This window comes from Periplaneta americana, chromosome 15, assembly GCF_040183065.1.
Source record: "Periplaneta americana isolate PAMFEO1 chromosome 15, P.americana_PAMFEO1_priV1, whole genome shotgun sequence".
In the NCBI taxonomy this organism is placed as follows: Eukaryota; Metazoa; Arthropoda; class Insecta; order Blattodea; family Blattidae; genus Periplaneta; species Periplaneta americana.
Window position 1 is genome coordinate 37854569 of NC_091131.1, and position 24428 is coordinate 37878996.

Consider the following 24428-nt stretch of genomic DNA (forward strand, 5'->3'; position numbering starts at 1 on the left):
CGTAACATGTCACGTATAGTACACGGAACCGCAAGACGTTCCAGTGTTTCTCTCCAAACGTTAGACTTCGGATATGGTATATCAAGTTAAAGGTCCACACCTGTGGAGTAACGTTTAGCGCGTCTGGCCGCGAAACCAGGTGGCCCGGGTTCGAATCCCGGTCGGAGAAAGTTACCTGGTTGAGGTTTTTTTCCGGATTTTTCCCTCAACCCAATATGAGCAAATGCTGGGTAACTTTCGGTGCTGGACTCCGGAGTCCTTTCACCGGCATTATCACCTTCACCTCATTAAGACGCTAAATAATCTAAGCTGTTGATAAAGCGTCGTCACATAATCTACTAAAATAAAAATAAAATAAATCAAGTTTAATCGATATAGGTTATCCCATACTACATTGTCCTGAAGTGTTTTACATTCCTCCTGAGAAACTCTGTATAAGAGATCTATGTGATCTAAATTAATACATTTATATAGGAACATATAATTATCGTTAACTTGTGTCCAGTTTACAGTAGCTCATGTGAATCAAGCGTTAGGACCATGAAAAAGATGAGTAATTAGAACCGAAATACATAATTTGTTTTGGAGAATTTTACAAATGCATCTACAGAGCGTTGAAAGCAGAAACTAGCAGGAGAGGCCTATTTTAGATTTTTTCTGAAATCGAGGCGAAAGTCAGAGTCTATTATTATTATTATTATTATTATTATTATTATTATTATTATTATTATTATTATTATTATTATTATTATTATTATTATTATATCACGTGGAAGCTGTTTACGCGGAGCGACGCGGTGTGTGTGTGTGGAGAGGCTGTTAGCAACGTGAGACTTGTTTCACAGTTGCCTTTGATGTTGAAGAGGAAGTGGCCACATTATCCAGTGTTTACATTTTGCATGAATCCTAGAGGACCTTCGTGCAGATTCTGAAGTCTCCCCATTAACAACTATGCTTAGCCTCTTTATAAAAGAGTCCCTGCTAATGTTGCCATCACTGACAACGCCCCTCCATCTTTCTTTGTCCTAAGTATAAAAGTATGAAAAATTTATCGTGCGTAATATTTCTTCATTACGTTATAATAGACAAATGAGGGACGGTAACTGTTCAACGGTATTCTGTTATTTTTTATAGGATGCCGGAGCTATAAATTGTCAGGAAATGAATTTAGAATTCGTTCGACATTTTTATTGGTAAGTGGAACCTACGAGTAGTTTTCAGTATTCAAGGCTTAATTTTTATAAATTACTTCACATTATTAGCAATTTCTAAGACTTGTTATGATCTTGAAATCGATAGAAATTGCTACTGTGAAAGGTCATATATGATTCATTTTGCACTCTTGAGTTTAGTTAACTGTGTCCCATGTAAGGAAATATTTTTCGTCGCACAGGAAGTTTTTCCAATTAAATGGCAAACTATCCAGTCACAAATGTTAGCCAAGCGTTAGTTCTTTAGGCTTGAACTTGAATGTTTAATAGCCTCTTCTGAAGTCAACCTGGCTGTTTTCTCTCATTTCCTTAATAGCGGTGAAGCCAAAATAACTTTTGTGCGAGATCGTGCGTATTTGCTTGTTTTCCGCACAGAACCAATACGCGGTAAATGTGAAATACCACATTCAGTATTCCCAACATAACATACATAACAATTTCCCTCTTCTTACCGCTTAAGCGCGACATTCATTTTACTGCTTTAGGCTTTTAACATATTATTTTTAGAGACGTTTAACATAGTAATAATTATAAATTGGAAACTTACCACTGCAATTTCACCTAAATTGCAATGTTAATTATTCTTTTTAAATATTTGCAAAAATTAAGTAAAGTCTACTACTCCACGAAACTTATTGCATTCCTGATACAAGTAACATTAAGGAAGCCGTGAAAAAAATCAACAAGATTCCAGATGCGGATGTTATTACTGCAATATGTTATGTAAATAATATTGTTAAAATATTAAAATGAAAAATAAATCATTACATAACCTTACCGTTTGTTTTAAGTTCGCATTTATAGACTGGGGAAAAAAAGACAGACGTATATCACGGCCTGCTGGAGTATAGTAAACACAGAAAACATTTTATAGCAACAATGTTGAAGAAAGATATTTTGATTTTCCGAAGTTGCCGCCATTAAACAGAAACCAACATGGAGATTTCATTGCAACTAATTAGAAATTCGTCTTTCAGGTATGTAATAAACGATCTTCGCACAAAATAATGTACGATACACGAGCGGTATGTTTGTTTTCATGTTCTCGGAAATTAAGAAAGCTCAACTACGTTTCGCTTTTTCAATCTTTTCCTCGAACATGAAAACGTCAACATACCGCTCTTGTAACGTATATTACTATTTCGATATCAAGGGTACTGGGACGTTTCTGTAACTCATCACAAGGATGTTGGTCTTCCATTCGAGCGGTCCGAGTTCAATTCTCAGTTCGGTCGTGATGAAATTTATGGTGAACTAACCAAACGTTAGTGTTTTTATCGAAGCACTCCAGTTATGCTGTTTCATTCCACTGTCACATTCTGTCCCACCCCCTCATGTAATGTATGTATGTATGTAATGTATGTATGTATGTATGGATTCACACTGGAAATGGGTAAATACCCGGTGATACTAGTAACTAATAATTGCACTCAATAATATACATTATCTGTAATAGTAAAAAATATACTTGGTTTAATCTACTACTTCGAGTATGACGTTTATCGGACATTTGTCTGGCTCTGTGAGGGCTGAAACAGGATAGCCCGCCTGTCAATATCAGATTCACGAATTGTACTCAGGCCACCCGTCGGACTTGGACAAAACCATGGGTAGGTGCATGAATCATACGCAGAGGCGAAAAGGAAGGCGGAAATGACAGGAAATTAGAGAATGCTGGGTTTACAGTGAAGGACCTGCCTTTGGACAGAAAACAGTAAATAAATGACTAAACTTGGTAAGAAACAACTTTCTAAATTTTCGTATCAAACCTTTGTTACTTAAAAATTTAGGGACTGGATGTATTGTTATATTTTGAGAGAAATAATACGATTTTGAAAAAACTCCAGAGATGACCCTTAAATGTCTAGCTCCGCGGACATAAGTACTCTACATTTAAATTTGGACCTTAAATAATTGGACATACTCTACTTAAGAACCTTCTACTTAATACATGAGCGTTACCACATTATAGATATTTTCGTATTTGGACATTTTAATACTGAACCATATCTGTGTTAACCATAAACATAATTCAACCATTTTCTTCCAGTTTTATAATTTTTTTATACGCGCGTTTACATCTGTGGCAATATCGCGTGTTTAGGATATCAGCAGGCCGTTTTTTTACTATGTTTGAGTTCCTGTTTCTGTTGTTTGTTGTAGATAATTTGTGTTCTTGTAACTGATTTTATGTTTTGATTAACGTTTATGATATTGGTGATTGGGGTGGTGATGAATTTATTTTATATTATTGGATTATTTTACGACGCTGTGTCAACATCTCAGGTTATTTAGCATCTGAATGATATGAAGGCGATAATGCCGGTGAAATGAGTCCGGGGTCCAGCACCGATAGGTACCCAGAATTTGCTCATATTGGGTTGAGGGAAAACCCCGGAAAAAACCTCAACCAGATAACTTGCCCCGACCGGGATTCGAACCCGGGCCACCTGGTTTCGCGGCCAGACGCGCTGACCGTTACACCACAGGTGTGGACCGTGGTGATGAATCACGGCATGTAAATTTCCAATCCGACATTTGCCATTTTGATTGAGGGAAACCATGAAAAATTCCAGTCATATTGGTCGGCCGCGGGGTTTGAACCCGGGATCTCCCGAATGCGAGTCTCAAACGCTACCGTCTGAACCAAATCGCTCGGTCTTATTTTTCATTATGATTTTATTTCAGAGATTGCAAAATAAGTGTAGTAATATATGTGATGTTGTTTTAAAATAGTCCTAAAATGTTGGTTATTTTTGTGGTTAATAAATTGAATATGAATTTGATCTCGCTATCTGTACAGCTCAATCCAAACACACGAAATAAACTTAAATAAACGAGTTTATGAATCTCTTATTGAAAAGAATGCATCAGTATACCGCTTAAAAAGTTTAGTTGCATTGCAAACATGCAGTGATATTCCAATTCAGCAGAATATGCAAATACATTCCGCTAATGTAGCTAATACTAGTGATTGCTGCGTTGCCAAATTCCTTGCAGTGCATCTGACACTTGGTGCTGGTGTCGCGATAATGGCGGACCAGCAGCACACTTTTCTCGCAGATGTGTTTTTGAGAAAGTAGCGGGGGATATCTATTGGTGCACGGTGACACTAGAAAGGGGGGTGGGAGGGGATAGAGAGAAGGGACTATTTATTGATTGTTCAGTGGCGCGTACGAATTGTATAACCAACCGTCCTCCATGATCTATAACAAAACGACTGCTGTCAACCATAATTTCTTTGCTGGCCGCATTTCTGCGACACCGACAGCCTTCGAAATTCTGCATGCGGACAACTACAACAAAATATATGAGGAACGATTTTTAAGATGTAGTACTTGATATTTTGATGTTCTTTTATTTTCTATACGTTTCCTGGATGCATAACAGTACGATTCATCGGACTGTTTCAATAAATTGCAGGCTGGTTCATTTGTCGTCGCTCTCATAATTAATTTTTTCTTGTGTTATTGACAGTAATTTAGTAGTTATAAAGTTATTTATAAATGCTTTAATTTACTGTTATATTTGTGCTTACGTAAAGATACTGATTTTCTGGAATTTGACTTAATAAAGACGTTAAAATTCGGACCCATTACTGAACAGAATGTCTATAAATAAAGCGAGAAGAAGTATTAGTATTTATTTATTTAACCTGGTAGAGATAAGGCCGTCAGGCCTTCTCTGCCCCTCTACCAGGGGATTACAACTATAACATGAACAATAAAATTACAATTAATATTAAATTTACAATTACAATTACAATAAAAATTAAAGTACAACAAGAATACCTGATTAATGAAAGCTAGACATTTTATCATAGAAGTTAAGAACAAAGAATATTTTTGTATTTACTGATTACAAATTAAACCTACAATAACAAAATTCTATAGTGATGAAATTACCGGATATTGAAATATTTTGTGATAGATTAAGAGAACCATTTACAAGAAACCATGTCTGAACGAGTCTCAATTACTGACCAAGTGCCTAGTAAGTTTGCGTTTGAATTGAATTTTATTTCGACAGTCCCTGACGCTAGCAGGTAACGAATTCCAGAGTCTTGGCAGGGCTATTGTGAAAGAGGATGAGTATGAGGAGGTGCGATGGGATGGTATTGTTAGTATTGTTTCATGGCGAGAGCGTGTGTTCAGATTATGGTGGGAACAAAGGTAAGTGAAGCGAGACGACAGGTACGAAGGAATAGAAGAGTTCAAGATTTCGAAGAGAAGGAGAAGTGAATGTAAATTTCTTTTCTTATCTAGTTTAAGCCAACCTATTGCTTCCAGGGATGGGGTAATGTGATCATATTTACGAACATTGCTTACAAAACGTACACACAAATTATGAGCACGTTGAAGTTTCGTTTTGTTGTCGCTAGAAAGGTCAGTCAGTAAAATGTCAGCATAGTTAGAATAAGGAAATACAAGGGTCTGCACAAGGGACTTTTTTTAAGCAAGAGGGAAGATGAACATTTATCCTTTTTAGCACATGGTTAATAGAATATACTTTTCTGCAGGTTTCTGTGATTTGCATGTCCCAGTTGAGATTATTAATAATATGTGAAGAAATGGATACAAATATTTATGTCTATATCGCTGTCAATTCTGTTCCGCATGATCCTAATGTGTATATTGTTTATATCACAGAGTGTTATTTGCCTTATAATATACAGCTATTAATAATAAATTATTTCTGCATTTAAAATCAACACTATGTAACAGGTTTTTCAAGAGTAGGCTAATTTAAATATATAAATAATTTTTCTTTTATAAATTATAGTTCTATGCAATAGCCTTTACATTTCTAATGTAGTCAGATTAAATAGTAACTTGTATAGTAAGAGACTATTACTGAAATTATCTATGCAAGCAACTATCGTATCAGTTTACATTTTATAAAAAAAATAACTTCTAATCTAACGGGATAATTAATATCATTCATAATTATTTCAAAATAGGCTCAAAGAAAAAGTCTTTATTTTTTTCAGTCGGATTATTTCTATTTTCTTCTATTTTGTCTCTCTCAATCTTCTTCTATTTATTTCTCTTTTTCATTTTCTTTCCACTTTTATTCCTACATATGTATCTTCGTGGCCTCTTTTTTATATTTACTTTTTATTTTGTTTACATTTGTTCCGTTTCTTCCTTTATCTTATTTTTCTAACCATTTTTATTACTCGTTTCTAGCTTCTGCATCTTCTTTATACTCCGTTTGTCTTACTTTTAATTTTTCTTTTCCTTCAACCACTTAGCTTTCTGCTTTAAACGGATTGGAGATGTTACAGATGGTAATGTTCTGAAAATCGTTAAAAAAAACATACGAATGGAGGAAAAATTATTTTTCAGTAAGGAAGTATATTGAAGGAAAATTACTGTTTCAGCATAAAGTCAAATTATTTGTAAATGAGCTGTAAGGAAATTAACTGTCTACCTTAAACAGTTCTAAAGAAAAAGTTCCTTACGTAAGACATAATTTAACATTGTGAAGATAAACAATTCCGTACACCCTTAAAAGTATAAGTCTAGTTAAATATACTACAATAGCGTATTTAAAAATTAATTTAGAATAAAATTAATGAAGACGACGACGATGATCTTATTTAATATTATATTAAGTGGTGTGAATTCTACGATATGAACTGTTATCTTCTTTACGATCTTGCCTAACGTTTTCCACATTTCTTACGTTTATCTACAGTAGCTCAGTATTTTCAGGCACTTCAAAACTAATATTTAGTTTGCATTTACGTCATGTGCAAAAAGAACCCTGTCACTGATAGAGTGCTGGAAGCAGAATTCGTCTTCCATTTCTCGTCCATGTTAAATTTTCATTCTAAATAATCTATGCAGTTGAAATCATAGTTAAAAACTACTAGTGGCATCAGTGTAGCTCAGACGGTAGCGCGTTGTCCTGCAGATCGGACCTGCACTTGGTAGTGTGTTCGATTCCCGTTTGAGCTAATAACCTGGTTGAGTCTTTTCCTAAGTTTTCCCCTAACTATAACGCTAATGTCAGGTTATCATTTGACGAATCCTCGGCCTCATCTCGCCAAATACAGTTCTCTATCATTACTTCCATCGACGCTAAGTTAACCTAGTAGTTGATGCAGCATCGTTAAATAACATACTAAAATATTACTAGTACTACATACTACTACAGTAATCTAAAGCAAAGAAAAGAGTTGAACATTTTGAACTAAGTGTAACTACGTCATTCGAGCATCTTAGGCCCACTTTTTCCAAAACTAATTAAACTTGATTCAAATTAAATAATTTTAGCTTTGATTAGTAATTTAAATTATTGAACTTCGCTTTCCAAACAATCTATTAGGCCAGGTTTAGTTTCATTAAACCACGCCAAATGAAAATGCGTTTATGTTGGCTATCCTGTTTGTCTATTTATGCAAATAAATTAAAAGCAATTGAACAGTAAATATACTGTATATAACGGCTAGTATTCTTTCTATCCATGTATTGTGGGTCCCTATCACCACGGCATGGCGCGTCCTCAGGTTGCAGATAGAGGAGACGGCCTCCAGATATGGAGGGTAGCTGCAAATATATTGAATAAGCAGTCGCGGACAACCGATAAGGAGTGGTCCTCCAGCGTGGGGGTTGGACGAAGGGCTAAAAACCCATCACCGTAAAAAACAGCTTGTTATAAAACCCCAACATAAGGGAAACACAGATTGTGTTCTAGAAAGCAAAATATTTGGGGCTAATAGGAATAAAGTTACAGAAGAATGAAGAAAGTTACACAACGCAGAACTGCACGCATTGTATTCTTATCCTAAGATAATTAGGAACATTAAATCCAGACGTTTGAGATGGGCAGGACAAGCAACACATATGGATGAATCCAGAAATGCGTATACAGTAGGGCTACTAGTTGGGTGAACTGAGGGAAATATATCTTTGGTGAGGCAGAGACGTAGATGGGAGGACAATATTAAAATAAATTTGAGGGAGTTGGGATATGATGCTAGGGACTGGATTTATCTTGCTCAGGACAGGGACCGATGGCGGGCTTGTGTGAGGGCGGAAATAAACCTCCGGGTTCTCTAAAAGCCATTTGTAAGTAGGTAAGGTATTATTTCTATTCATTCTTAGAAAAGTGAGGTTATGTTACGTCCTTTATAGTTTTTTTTTATTTTAGATACAATTGAAATATAAACGTTATGATTGAAAATTATTTTAGTTTTTTGTAATAACTGAAATGTATTATTTTTGTTCATCTATCAGTTTAAATTGCACTACAATGAGAGTTATGGAAATGGGACTACCAGTGTGGCTTTCTCAGGCGTTGCTGGCATGTTTATATACTGGCGACATAATCTTGCTATGGCTGTTGAAAGGGTTTTAATAACTAGTGAATTCCTCTGTAACTTCCAATATTTATGAAGAAAGTATCTGTTGCATAAACTTTCAGAGCAACAAGGAACATAACTTCTAATGGTAACTCTTGATTTTTTTTTGTTTTGTTTTCAACTTTATTGCTTCCTTTATCTAGTGCAAAACAATTATTTGTTCTTTATTGTTGAATACACACTTTTAACACTCATATAATCACTTCTTTACTGTGTTAACATTAGAAAATTACCTGATTGAATTTTCTATACAATCAAAAAGTTATAAAGTTAATAAATAATCATTTGTTGTGCGTTTGTGAATACAAACTCTATTGAAGAATTAAATTTCAGTCCACTTTTCAAAATGATCAATTCTTAACTTTTTTTTTAGCCTATATATTACAATTTATTGTATAAATACAATGTAACTGGGTCACACCCGAAAAAGCAAGATGCTTGAGGTCGGATGTGATCAAGAATGAAAAAAAAAAATAAATGAAATAATAAGCTAATAATAATAATAATAATAATAATAAATAATAATAATAAATAATAATCACAGCTGTGATTAAACTGTTAAAATGTAATTACACACAAAGTTTAAAAAGAATAAGAATAAAAACAAAAACAAATAAACAAACCAACGGTACCATAGCCTACAGTATACATAAACATACTAAGTTAAGAATACAACATTGTTAAAGTGACAGAAAAAATGAATGAAGACTAAGAATTTACATGATTATAATTTAAAAAACAGTTAAAGCACTTGTTTTTTTAATAATGTATTGTTTAATAATTTTAGTTTAGGATTCCTCTTTATAAAATCATTATATAATCTTTGTCCGTAATTAGAACTGTGCCTTAGACCTGCTTCAGTCTTACATTTTGGTTCAATGAGGGGGAGCGAAATACATTATTGTATCTTCTCGTGTTGTGGCCATGATCGGATGATATAAATTTAGCTTGATATTTATGGTAGCGATTCAAAATAGTGTACATATAAATTTGCTTGATATTTAAAACATTAAATTCTTTATATATGAGATGAGTTGAATGATCAAGTTTTCTTCTTAAACATATTTTAATAATTCTTTGATGTAGTAATATTAATGGGCGAATGGTACTCTGTGACAATCCACCCCATCCTATAATTTCATCTGTATTATAGCCTGAACTAGGGCTAAAATAGTAATATGCGTTACAAGAGCGGTATGTTGATGTTTTCAAGTTCGAGGAAAAGATTGAAAAAGCGAAACGTAGTTGAGCTTTTTTAATTTCCGAGAACATGAAAACAAATATACCGCTCGTGCATCGTACATTATTTTTTGCGAAGATCGTTTATTACATACCTGAAAGACGAATTTCTAATTAGGTGCAATGAAATCTCCATCTTGGTTTCTGTTCAATGACGGTAACTTTTAAAAACAAAAATATCTATCTTCAACATTGTTGCTATAAAATGTTTTCTGTGTTTACTATATTCCAGCAGGCCGTGATATACGTCTGTCTTTTTTTTTCCCCAGTCTATAAATGCGAACTTAAAACAAACGGTAAGGTTATGTAATGATTTATTTTTCATTTTAATATTTAACAATATTATTTATATAACATATTGCAGTAATAACATCGGCATCTGGAATCTTGTTGATTATTTCACGGCTTCCTTAATGTTACTTGCTTTACAAATGTAGTAACTTTTGTGGTGTTGTAGTGTTTACTTAATTTTTGCAAATATTTAAAAACAATAATTAACAGTGCAATTTAGGTGAAATTGCAGTGGTAAGTTTCCAATTTATAATTATTACTATGTTAAACGCCTGTAAAAATAATATGTTAAAAGCCTAAAGCAGTAAAATGAATGTCGCGCTTAAGCGGTAAGAAGAGGAAAATTGTTAGCCTATATGTGTTACGTTGGGAATACTGAATGTGGTATTTCACACTTAGCGCGTATTGGTTTTGTGCGGAAAGCAAGCAAATACGCACGATCTCGCACAAATATTGTTTTCAATAGTTTTACTGGCATAAAGCGACGCAGTTAAACAAATTTGTATAGAATTTTACGTAATTTAAGACATAAGCAGTTAATATGAAAATTCCATTTTAAGTTTTGATTGATGAAGATATCTAAATATTTTACGTGGGTTGATGGGCGCAGTTTAGGACAATTGCAATTATTATAGATATTTGTACAGTCATTGCTATGAATTTTTAAATTATAGTTGAACTTAATAATCCTACATACACTTGGGCTTAACCATTACTTGGAAGTAGGGTTGCCAACTTTTTTTTTTGAAGAATATACGGGAGATTAAAGAAATCGACAAAATTTCACATAGAAAATTGGAAAATTATTCAGTTCAGTTACTAATAGCAACTTTATTCTATACTTCGACAGCTAGGCTTAAATTAAGAGTATTTTGATACAGATCTTGTTTCGCATAGTAGTTGAAGTCACTTGCAGTTTGCGGCTCTGGTTTGATTTAGATGTGTCTTATTCCTGTTTCCAACATCTGTCCAATAATTACACTGGCCTACAAAGAAAAATTTTTTGTCTGCTACTGAGGAAATTTCAAGTGTTTTATACTGAAATTGATGTGTTGATTCCAGGTCTGTAATCATATTTATCATAGCATGTCAGGTTTCGAGTTATGGGACTGTAAAATTAATTCTAAATCTTACTATTCAGTATATACCTGTACCGTAAAATCAGAGATGTAATTTGAGCTTATGCTACTTTATATATTATTTTAAATTGTTATATAATATTATTTTAAATGTATTTATACGAAGATACACACTTAAAACATGTAGTAAGCACTAAAACTCTGTTAAAGTGCTTGAGACCTTTGCTTTTCCGCTTATGCTGGCATGTGGTTGATCGCGTAGGAACCAGCAGAAATCACCCAACATGCACGGACCGTATTGAGCCTGGTACCTCGATTCTCACCATGTTCGTCACTTACAGTACCGAAATTTGACGGAAAAAAGTCAAGGTGTGAATGAAGAATATGCATTCATAGACTCTGAAATGCCCTAATCGTGTTATATACTAGCTCAACATAATTATCAGCGCGATAATTTCCTAAAAACCTATTTGATACTAGTATAAATGTAGCCTATCCCAAGCTTGGAGTTCAAGAGCATTCAGTTTTGACCTGAAAGTAATGTCGCATATCAACTGTAGAATCTCTTAAGCAATGAAAATTCCTGCCCTCAATTTTGCATCTCTTTTCATTTTCCCAAACTTCTCCTTCAGATACTTAAAGCCTTCACCATCATGATTCGGAGCCCGCACAAAGTTTTCATGAGGCCAATTTTAATATGAGGGGGTGGAAGAAATATCGTCTTTGAATCAACGAGAGTCTTATGTTAAAAATTAAAAATGTCATTATTTTAGAATTGTGATATGACTGACTTCAGATCTGTAATCAGCACACTTAAATTAGGGTTGGTACTCTTGTTTTTGTTCAGTAGCAAATTACAGTAAAATAAGTAAAATGGATCTAAATGTATTAAAAATGTTATTTTAAAATTGTGACATGATAGAAAAAATGGACTTCAGATCTGTAATCAGCACACTCAAGTTAGGATTGGTACACTTGTTTTTGTTCAGTAGCTGGAGACCAATGTTTTCGTCCATGAGATAAAACATTCTCTTTATATAGCATTATTATTTAGTATGCATAGAAAAACTAGCCATTTTTTCCAAAATTATGATATTAATATTATTTGATTTTAAACAGGTGAGCATTAAAACCCATTCCGACAAGCTTATCTTGCAAAAAGACTGCACATTTCAATGCAAACCCTGCAAAACAAAATTCATCATATGAACAGTCATCATTCACGGCAAAATCAAATGTTTAGAATAATGATTTTTACATTGACTATTACACTTTTACTACGTCACACTACTTTTGACCAATAAACGGTATGAAAGGACGTCTTTCAACCAATCATGGCTGCTTGTCACACAATTTTATCCCGTCCCTAGCATTGTTTAATTTTATCGCGTCCCTAGCATTTGTTTCTTTGTTTGCTGACATTTCAAACTGCACTGGTCTGGACGTCAAAAAACAGAAAATTACAAACCACTCCAGTCGATGCACAGCAGTATCAAATATGACTCGCATTGGCATTCAGGAACAAGAATAAATAAAGATCACTGGTCATAGCTATGCATCTTCCCTGAAACCCTATTTAGGGTACAAATAAATGAAGAGCACCATTCGGAAATCCTGAATAAGTTGAGGAATACACGATGTACATCAACGAGTTCCACTTCTTTTAAGCACACGTCCAATATAACATCAACTGAACAACCAACCACTAAAACATTGAAATTTGAAAATTGTACTTTCAATAATTGTTTCTTTTAAAATTATTCATGTTTATTTTTTATTTCATCATCGTTAATTAAAACGTTTCTTGTTTATTTCATCATCCCCAATTAAACTTTTCTAACACTTGTTTATATTATTTACGTTATGTTATAGCTTCTGCTATATGATATTATGGATAGTCACGTATCAGAGATTGTTTACTACTAAGATTTATTGAAAATCATCTGTCAAGTGACGTTGATTACTGGGATCAGGATAACTGAAGTGGAATGCAAATGTTTTAATAAAAATGAAACTGAATCAACAAAGCCTTCTTGACTAGTAATCGTCCACAGAGTTCAATGAAGATTCCATAGTTGGCACAACTGATAACAAGAAAACAGCTAATCATAACACACTACTGCCATCTAGCGTTAATTTGTAATGTTGAGATGGTACAATAATACATTTGAAGACAGTTGTATTTTCGTAAGTCAATTACTATTTTATTGTATTGGAGTACTTTGTTACTTGTAATCTTTATATAGGCTACTTTCTTCTAATCGTGTAATAGTCAATTAAGTCCCACTCGAGTTTTAATTTTCTCTAGATAAATAAAAACCTCTAGTGAGTTTACTGTTGAAAAAATAATGGAGAAAAATGCTCGAAGAGAAGGAAAATACGGGAGCTGGGAGACTGTTAAAAATTAGGGGCAAATATTGGAGATCCCGGGAAATACGTGAGGGTTGGCAACCTTACTTGGAAATAATCTTTATCAATTTCGTTAAGAATTTCAATAGAAACTCTTCCCTGCTTGACTAACTGTAATTTTTTTTTTTTTTTTAAGGTTAGTGAATGAAGGCGGTAGATATAATAATTTTTCATTGTGCTTAATGTATGATTTTACTAAAATATACACCAGTTCTGAAGATAACCTACAACTGGTTGAAACTAGTTAACAGGGTACATAAATTTAACGCGTGAAAGAAATACAGTATATATATATATGTATATATATATATTCCGAAGTAAAAATAGACTTTAAATCCTCCCCCTTGAAGGTTAAATTTTAATCACAGTTTAAGAGTTAAACCAATTTGGGGAAACTCGTTTTCAGTTTAAACAAAGAAATAATCTAAGTTTAACCCCAGTTGGAGAAAGCAGCCCTTGGAATATGCAGTTCTTTGTTTCTTTGAGCAACACAACAGTTAAAAATGAACTCGGAAGCGGTTGAGATATTTTTGAAGTTCACTGTACTTAGTGCAAGTGTTTCGTTAAAGCTATCGAACCAAGTCTTCTGAGAGGGGGGGAAGGTGTAGGAGAAGGGCTTGTAGGAGGGTGATGAGGAAGAAAGAACGGGTAAGGGAAGGAGGTAAAGAGAGGAATATTTATACAGACATGATTGGGTCAGGAGTGGCGTACACATATCATGCAGATAGGAACGGATGTTTTGAACTACAACAGGCTGATCAGAGCCTGCTACTTGGTTGTATAACTCGTGTTAATGTGCTTCAACTTCAGCTGTTTAAATGAGTGACAGAAATACTTTATTTTGTGGGTCTTAAGAGTGGGAATACGGTGCAATGATCGAATAAAATATCCAATATTTTGTTGTCCGTTGTAAGTGGCCAATGGACTCACCTCAGTTCGAGCCCGGTTCTTAGATGGATTACGATTTGTGAGAAAGATGTCCCACATAAACCGATATAAAATATATTTGTTCCGTCTACGTCTAGAAGATAGGCAAAAATAAAAGTGTGTCCTTATTTCGTCGTTCGTTTTGAATATTCAACATATTGTATAAATTCTTGTACCTCCTTTGTTTCTGGGTTTATCAACTTCTTTTTGTAAAAAAAAATCTGTGTTGCATCAGGGATACATCGGCACGTAAAATACGTCTTCCAGATTCGAGAATTGATATTTATTTATACTAAATTAATTATATAAGGCACAAAATTAGAAATAGTCCTACTCTATTTTCGGAACTACATAACATTAATTTATAATGAATACACTGTTGGAACGGGTGGACTTTAAAGATGAGCAGGATTTTTTATTATGTTTTTTTGAGGCTCAATTAAGGTATATGTACACCTTTACATACAAAAAATTTTGTTTTGCATTAATTTTCCTCTGTAAAATTTTTATACAATTGAGAATGGTACCAGAAAGAGAATGAAGTGAACAGATCCCTTGGAATTATGTCTAAATTATTTATAAAAATTATTTTGTTTATAATTTTGACATACAACTTGAAACATGATAGCTCATGTAGTTTTTAAGACAGAGCCACAGTTTCTTCATTGTTTTATAGCTAAAACTATTCTTTAGTTCCTGACATAGAGCTATTTTTTATTTTTATTTACATTAATTAAATATTACCATATACGTAACTTATACTAATATTTTATGTTGCATAAATCATGTAAAAAATCCATAGATCATTATTAACTAAATTAATGTTATTTTACTCATTGTCAGGCACTGGGGGATATTTCAAGCTTCAAAATGATACCAATATCTTCTTGGTATCACCATATTTGACTGAGATATCATATTTAAAAGAATTAAATATTCTAAAATTACTATTTACAGGAAATGAGCCACAAACATTCAGAGCCTTTAAGACTCCATCATCATATGTCACCCCTTAAGCAGCTTCATGTCGGTCCAGTTTCAGCTTCTTTCTGCCTCTCAAATACATCCTCCTTGTTTTAACTTCAGGTGTTGAATGTTTTTTTTTGGCATTTTTGTCCCTATTTTCCATTGATGCAACAAATCCTGATATCTATGCATCTATTTTGAGACTAGAAAGAAGTTTATTTTACAAGCAATACTGGACGAGGGGACTGACTTCTACAAGGATCACTCCAAAAGTAATACACAATATTTATTTAAAAATTACATTTTTATCCTACAGCTTTGCTATTTTCATGGAATGTAGATACATCCTTCAGGAATAATACATCACTTTTCCACATAATCCCCGCACCTTTCAACTGCCTTACGCAGGAAGGATGTATCTATGACCTCCATAAATTGCAAAGATTTAGAGTAAAAAATAAGTTTTAAAAAATGTTGTGCATTACTTTTGAAGTGATCTTCGTAGAAGTGACCGTGGCTGATGAAGCAGAATTTTGGAAAATGGGACTTATCTGAAAAACCATAAGGCATAAATCAAAAATTCTTATATCGAATTAAAGGGGAGAAAATTCTCTATTAAAATAATTAAATTTTGAAAATTCCAATTTTTCATCACTTTTTGCGTTTTGTGGGTGTACATAGGCTATACCTTAAATCTTATAGAGGTCAATACACAATGATGCGAAAAATGTGGTTTTTGAAGACAATTTATTATTTCAAATGCAGAAAATAATTGTTGGTAAAATTAATAATAATTAATGATCTTTCAAATAAGCCACCGGCGTGGCTCAGTCGGATAAATCGCTTTCCTGCCGGTCTGAAGTTGCGTTCGGGAGCGTGGTTCGATCCCCACTTGGTTGGTTTTTTTCCGAGATTTTCCCCAACCGTAATGTGAATGCAAGGTAATCTATGGCGAATCCTCGGCCTCATCTCGCCAAATATCATCTCGCTATCACCAATCTCATCAACGCTATATAACCTACTAGTTGATACTTACTTACTTACTTACTGGCTTTTAAGGAACCCGCAGGTTCATTGCCGCCCTCACATAAGCCCGCCATCGGTCTCTATCCTGAGCAAAATTAAACCAGTCCCTACCATCATATCCCACCTCTCTCAAATCCATTTTAATATTATCCTCCCATCTACGTCTCGGCCTCCCCAAAGGTCTTTATCCCTCCGGTCTCCCAACTAACACTCTATATGCATTTCTGGATTCGCCCATACGTGCTACATGCCCTGCCCATCTCAAACGTCTGGATTTAATGTTCCTAATTGTGTCAGGTGAAGAATACAATGCGTGCAGTTCTGCGTTGTGTAACTTTCTCCATTCTCCTGTAACTTCATACCTCTTAGCCCCAAATATTTTCCTAAGCACCTTATTCTCAAACACCCTTAATCTCTGTTCCTCTCAGAGTGAGAGTCCAAGTTTCACAACCATACAGAACAACCGGTAATATAACTGTTTTATAAATTCTAACTTTCAGATTTTTTGACAGCAGACTAGATGACAAAAGCTTCTCAACCGAATAATAACACGCATTTCTCATATTCATTCTGCGTTTAATTTCCTCCCGAGTGTCATTTATATTTGTTACTGTTGCTCCAAGATATTTGAATTTTTCCACCTCTTCGAAGGATAAATCTCCAATTTTTATATTTCCATTTCGTACATTATTTTGGTCACGGGACATAATCATATAATTTGTCTTTTCGGGATTTACTTCCAAACCGATTGCTTTACTTGCTTCAAGTATAATTTCCTTGTTTTCCATAATCGTTTGTGGATTTTCTTCTAACATATTCACGTCATCCGCATAGACAAGAAGCTGATGTAACCCATTCAATTCCAAACCCTCTCTGTTATCCTGGACTTTCCTAATGGCATATTCTAAAGCGAAGTTAAAAAGTAAAGGTGATAGTGCATCTCCCTGCTTTAGCCCACAGTGAATTGGAAAAGCATTAGATAGAAACTAGCCTATACGGACTCTGCTGTACGTTTCACTGAGACATATTTTAATTAATCGAACTAGTTTCTTGGGAATACCAAATTCCATAAGAATATCATATACTAGTTGATACAGCGTTGTTAAATAAACAATTAAAAAAATTCTTGCAGTCTTTCTTTTTCTTTCATTTAGGCCTATTTGTTTTTTCTTCCTCTTTTATTGTTTTTCCCTCTGTGAACGTTGTGCCATATACCTGATATGCAATACAGTTCTCTGTTATGAAAGCTACGATTTACGATTTTTCCAACGACAACCTAGTACCTAGTATTTACGACTCATAACGTATTTACAGCCCTAGCATTGCTTTGAGCTTAGTCATTGTTTCCTTGTTTGGAATTCGCGTCATTTAATTTTTATCAGCAGTTACTTGTTTCCCTTTTTTTCTTCTTGCATTAATCCCATATAATAATTACTTCAAATATCAAAGCATTTTAAGACTGCAGCTCTTTAAAACTCGATAAAGAAGGAACTATTTCTTTATGCCATTGTCGATAACTCAGAGTCGTCAGACTCGACTCTCTGGTATGGTTGCGGTCATTTTACTTCCCCTAGAACAGCGTTTCTCAAACTATGGTCCGCGGACCACCTGTGATCTTCGAGGTCTGCCCTTGTGGTCCTTCAAAAAGGACAGAAGAAAAAAATAAAATTCAAACGAATTGCGTATCACACTATAGCTGAAAATCCCAGAGTTTGGAAATAACACATGGCAATCTCCTTTCACCTTTTCTTCCAGTACTGACATTTTATGAAATTTACTAGCCGTACCCATGCGCTCCGCTGCACCCGTTAGGAATAAATATGAAGTAATTACATAATTAAAATAGGACGTTTGATCCAGGGAACATTCGTGTTTGATAGAAGGATAAATCGTTTAATATGTTACTTAATTTAAATTGTATTTAAATAATTAAAATGCAGTCATTTTGGTCCAGAGAGCAATCATTTGGTGCAATGACAATTCCTTTAACATGTTTCTTAATTGTTATTACATGCAACCATAGTTTAATGAAGATTGACATATCATTTAGTTTTAATGTTTATACTTTATATTACTTGCTATATGTTTCAGAAGTTACTGTACCGGTACTAACATTGTAGAATTATGTCCATCTAGAGAAACTACACTTTCCAATGGTGAAATAATAATTAAACAATTAATTAGCTTCCGATATTACTTCATACAAACACAGAGACATTCTCTTAGGCTATGTTTAATAGCTTTCGATTGTTGTTGTCCAAGGCCCCTTATAGACAAAGTAATTTTATTTTTATTTCAGAACAGCGCCTTAGATGGCGTTGTTATTGTAATTTTAAAACTCGTTTATCTCATTAAATATCAGTCCTATCAAAATTTTGTATAGAATAAAACTTATCGGAAATTATTTTTAAAGAAACTTTTGTTATGTCATATTTTTCATGTAAATCAATAATAAGCGAGATATTTCGATTTATTTAATTCAGGCCCCCTTATAACCCTGCTTTTAAATAAAGTATTTTGAATGCCATATAGCCTAAAATCTAAGTTACAACGAACTTAATTTATATTCCAATTTTCATATAAATCGGTTCAGCCATTATCGCGTGAAACGGCAACAAACATCCAGACAGACAGACAAACAAAAATTTCAAAAAAGCGATTTTCGATTTCAGGATGGTTAATTATACATGTTAACACCAATTATTTTTGGAAAATAGAAAATTACCAGAAAAATATTGGCTACAGATTTATTATTAGTATAGATTACCCTACCTGTCTACAGACTTCCCACTCTTACTCTCAGCAACATAAGAGGGATTTAAAGCACTATGAACGTGGTGTTTTTCGCCATCTTTTCCCTGCACATCAGCTGGTGACATGTGGCTAAGTACATTGGCATATCTTTCAGATGTATTCTCAAAACTAAACGAACTAAACTCTCTCTACAAGGTGATTCTTTGACTGTTCTCAATGCTCATGAGAAAATAAAGGTGTTCGAAAGGAAACTTGGTTTGTTAGTCATTTCCGTAAAACAGAGGATTTTTTTCACTATTTCCAACCCTTGAATCTTTTTTGCTTGAAAATGATTCGTTATTGGAAAATAAATGTGTAATGAAATATATTCGCATCTAGAAACTCTGAGGTCACAATTTGAAACTTATTTTCCAAGTAAATATGACAAATTTTCATGAGTTCGTTATCCCTTTCATTGCGATATTGAAAATAACAAACTTTCATTGACGAAAGAGAATAGTTAATTGAACTCTCGAATGACACCGGACTTAAAATGAAATTCCAAGCGGACGGTATGGTCAATTTCTGGACCTCATCACAATTGAAAAGAGAATATAGTGAACTGTACAATGATGCTTTACAGATTATAATTCAGTTTGTTTTTACATATCTGTGTGAGAAAGGGTTTTCATCACTAATTCTAATAAAAACAAAGTAGGCTACCGAAATCGACTCGGTGTATGACGATCTCCGACTTAAGCTTACCAGCATATATCCAAATATAGAACAACTGTGCAAGAATCGGCAGGCTTATCCAACTCATTAATGTGACTAATAACATTTATTTATTTTGTTTAGTTAATAAGTTTAAGATTATCCAAACTCTAGCCTTTATTTATTAAAAAAACGAAAATGAATTCTTATTCTCTTAACAGTAACTCAATTAGTTAATACTAATATAAAATATAATGAATTAAATTGATTTTAATTAATTAATTCTGTTTTAAAATATAAGTATTAAAGTGTACTACAAAGATGATGTAGGGGGCAAGAGTAAGGTGGTCCGCGGAACTGTTTTGACTTAAAAAAGTGGTCCCCACTTCAAAAAAGTTTGAGAAACGCTGTACTAGAATACGAACAATACCGACCGCTCGCGACGTCGTCGTCATGCCTGCATCGAAGTTGGGGATGCCAATTTGAATAACTGTTTTAAATGTAGTCTTCGTAAGTTGAAGATAATTTAATTATTAAATTTACAAAGAAAAATGTTTAAGTTTTCTTATTCCATTTTAATAGGCATTCCAAAATGCTTCCAAACCGAGATCCCTATCTCAAATCGATGCTTTCGGCAAAGTTCATCATCACTGAACATTTGTAACATCACCACGGAAACATTCTATGTAAATTGTATATTGCAAATCTATATATATATATATATATATATATATATATATATATATAATTTGAACTGGTAATGGAAATTACAGGAAAACGGCTGAACGGATTTTAATGAATGACCCGTCATTTTGAAGCTTGGAAACAAAGTTTTTCAGAAAAATAGTAGTTTTGAGTGAAATGTCAATTTTTCAACACAATTTTCCTATTTTCTAATATCCATCTGTCGTCACTAATTGCATTTCAGAATAAAACAAAACACTCACTACAGTAAACAATATTACACGAAGGCCATGATCTACAAGAATGCTGACATATTTAGAGCTCAAATTAAATTAGTTATTAAAAATTTCAAGACTGCAAAATTAATTTACAAGTATGATTGTGTGGTGTGTAATTTTCTGAGTACAGCTATGTATTGGATATTAAAAACTACAAAACTTGAGGGGGTTTGATGACATTATTATAATTAGAAAAGAAATCTGTGACTATTTTTCATTAATTATACTATTAATGCTATATTGATGATATGAAAGTGAAACGTTTTGGGGTTATATAAGTAGATGTAGAGGATATTTTAAATTAGATCTTGATTTATATAATTTACTGAGTGGCGGCTATATAGTATATGTTACTGAAAACTAAAAAAACTTACATAAGATAATAATATCGTTATTAAAAATCAAATAATTTTGTAGTTATTAATCAAGTGGGATTGGGTCTTTTTCATATATTTAATGGCTGTGTGGTGTCGATTTATATGCGTAATTCTCTTCAGTATTGACTCGAGAGATCGCAAAAGTTACAGATCGTAAGGAAAGACCAAATAAGGGGCCTGCAAGATTTTGTAGTCTCCCGGTCATTTCAGCAAGATCTCTTAGCAGGATAAAATGATTTTATCCTCTGCATTTCAAGGTAGTTTACGAAACATGCAGCAGCTATACCAAGATGCTATGTCTATTGTTCGAAATCATAGCAAACCTGACATTTTTTTTAACTTTCACCTACAATCCGCAACGACCTGAAATAGCTACTGCTTTACTCCCACATGAAAAACCGACTGATTATCCTGACATTGTTACTTGCGTTTTCGCGTTCAAACTAAAACACTGAAGGTCTATAGGTTCAAGAAAAAGTATTTGGTATAAAAAAACCATTCAGAGGAAGTATACTTGATTATTATGGAAGCAAATAACTTTCAGAATGTCTGATATTCTTCATTGAAAATAAATCTGAAAAATTTTTATTTGAACGTCTAATGAACTTAGTTTGCAGCATTTGCTGCACAAGCCACTAGTCTATATATATATATATATATATATATATATATATATATATAATTTGAACTGGTAATGGAAATTACGGGAAAACGGCTGAACGGATTTTAATGAATGACCCGTCATTTTGTAGCTTGGCATCCAAGGATTTTCAGAAAAAATAGTAACTTTCAGTGAAGCATTATTTTTCCTACATAGTTTCCCTATTTTCCAAAATCCAACTTTCGTCAGTTTTGAGAACTATTTGCATTTCAGAATAAAACAAAACACACACTACAATAAACAATAGGCTATTTCACGAAGGCCATGGCCTGCAGGATTGCTGACATATTTAGAGTTCAAATTCAATTGGTTATTCAAAATTTCAGGACTTACTAAAAATAATTTACAGGTCTCATTCTGCGGTGTGTAATTTTCTGACTACAGCTGTGTATTGGATATTATAATCTACAAACCTTGAGGTGATTTGATGACATTATTACCATTAGAAATGAAATACTTTTATAGTTAATGTCATGATGTGACCAGTTTTCATTAATTATACATATTAATGCTATATTGCTGACATGAAAGGGAAAGATTTTGGGGTTATATAAGTAGATGACTAGAATATATGAAATTAGGTCTTCATTGCTATAATTTACTGAGTGGCGACTATGTAGTGTGTGTATTATATATATATATATATATATATATATATAAATCTACCAAACTTACATAAGATAATAATATTGTTATTAAAAATGAAAAAGTGGGTTGGGGCTTTTTCATATACTTAATGGCGGTGTGGTGTAGATATTTATATGCGTCATTCTCTTCAGTATTGGTTCGAGAGAGCGAAAAAATTACAGTTCCTAAGTAAAGGACAAAAGGTATTACTTACTGATAAAATAAGAAGCCTACAAAATTTTGTAGTCTCCCGTTCATTTCAGCAAAATCCCTTACTAGGGAAAATGTTTTTACCCTCTACATTTCAAGCTCCACATGCAGACGCTAAACCAAGATGCTATGTCTATTGTTCGAAAGCATAGCAAACCTGACATTTTAACTTTCGCCTACAATCCACAACGACCTGAAATAGCTATTGCTTTACTCCCACATGAAAAACCCACTGATAGTCCTGGCAAATAGTACTTGCATTTTCGCGTTGAAGCTCAAAAACTGGAGGTGGATAGGTTCAAGAAAAAGTATTTGGCATAAAAAATAATTCAGAGGGAGTATGTTTCATTATTATGGATGCACATAACTTTCAAAATGTCTGGTGTTCTTAATTGAAAATAAATCTAAAAAATTTTTATTTTAAGGACTAATAGATTTAGTTTGCAGCATTTGCTGTACAAGCCACTAGTATTATTTAATTTGGGGTTTCATCAGCAACCAGAATTTCTAAAAGTTTACTTCTATGAACTTAATCAAAAGCCAGTCGTAATTTTTAAATGTAATACATGTTTCCTTTTGAATTCTTGTGTTTTTAATAAATAATTTGAGAGAGAAATAACCATTGGTAGATGAACCGAATCCGCGAAGTTTATAGAATAGCAAAATCCAAGCAATTTTGAAAGATTTACTATGTTTTCACTGGTAGTTTAAAAATTTTATCTCTGATCTAAAAAAAAAAATATAGAAGTGAATAAAGTAAAGTTTTCAAGAGGAAAATTTCGTAGAGAACGTAGAGCTCACAAGCAAACATTTTGATGGGAGCAGATAACAAAGTTATTTTTTTTTTTTTGTTTCAGCATGTTAATAATGTAAAAAAGAAGTAGGCCTACTTATACAAATTTTGGTCACTCGACCGCAATTACGAGGGCCATAAAAATAAGTTTGCCATGGGCCGTTAACAGAAAGAAAAAAAAACAATTTCATTGCAAAAATTATTAGGACAGACACTGAAATTGTTGAGCTATTTTTCAACATATTCCCCACCGAAATTGAGACATTCGTTATATCATGGGATCGACAGAGAGGTACAGACGGCTGTCAAATTTTGGTTCCGATCCCAGGCGGCTGACTTCCGACACAAGGATACAAAAATTGTTCCCACGGAATGACAAATGTCTCAATTCCAGTGGAGGATATGTTGACAAATAGCGCAACAATTGCTGTCTCCGTTTCGGTAAATCTTTCCTTGCAATTGTGTTTTTTCTGTAAACGGTCCAAGGGAAAATCACTTTCTGGACAGCCTTTTAATGGCGGTCGAGTGGCCAAAATTTGTATACGCACTTCTTTTGATATTATTAACATGGTGGAAGAAAAAAATTTAACTTTTTTATCTGCCACCATCAGAATGTTTGCTTGTCAGATTGAGGGATAAATGGAGAAGGTTTTATTTAAACAGATTCTAAGCGTAGCTCTAAATGTTATACATAATACAGGGACATCATTTTATTTTTACTAATATTTCTAATATTAACCTGCTATACATTTGGATTAATGATTAAGAACCGGAAACACCGTTTGGTACCTCCTTCCATGACTGGAGTTCGATGATACTGGCGTAATATACAAA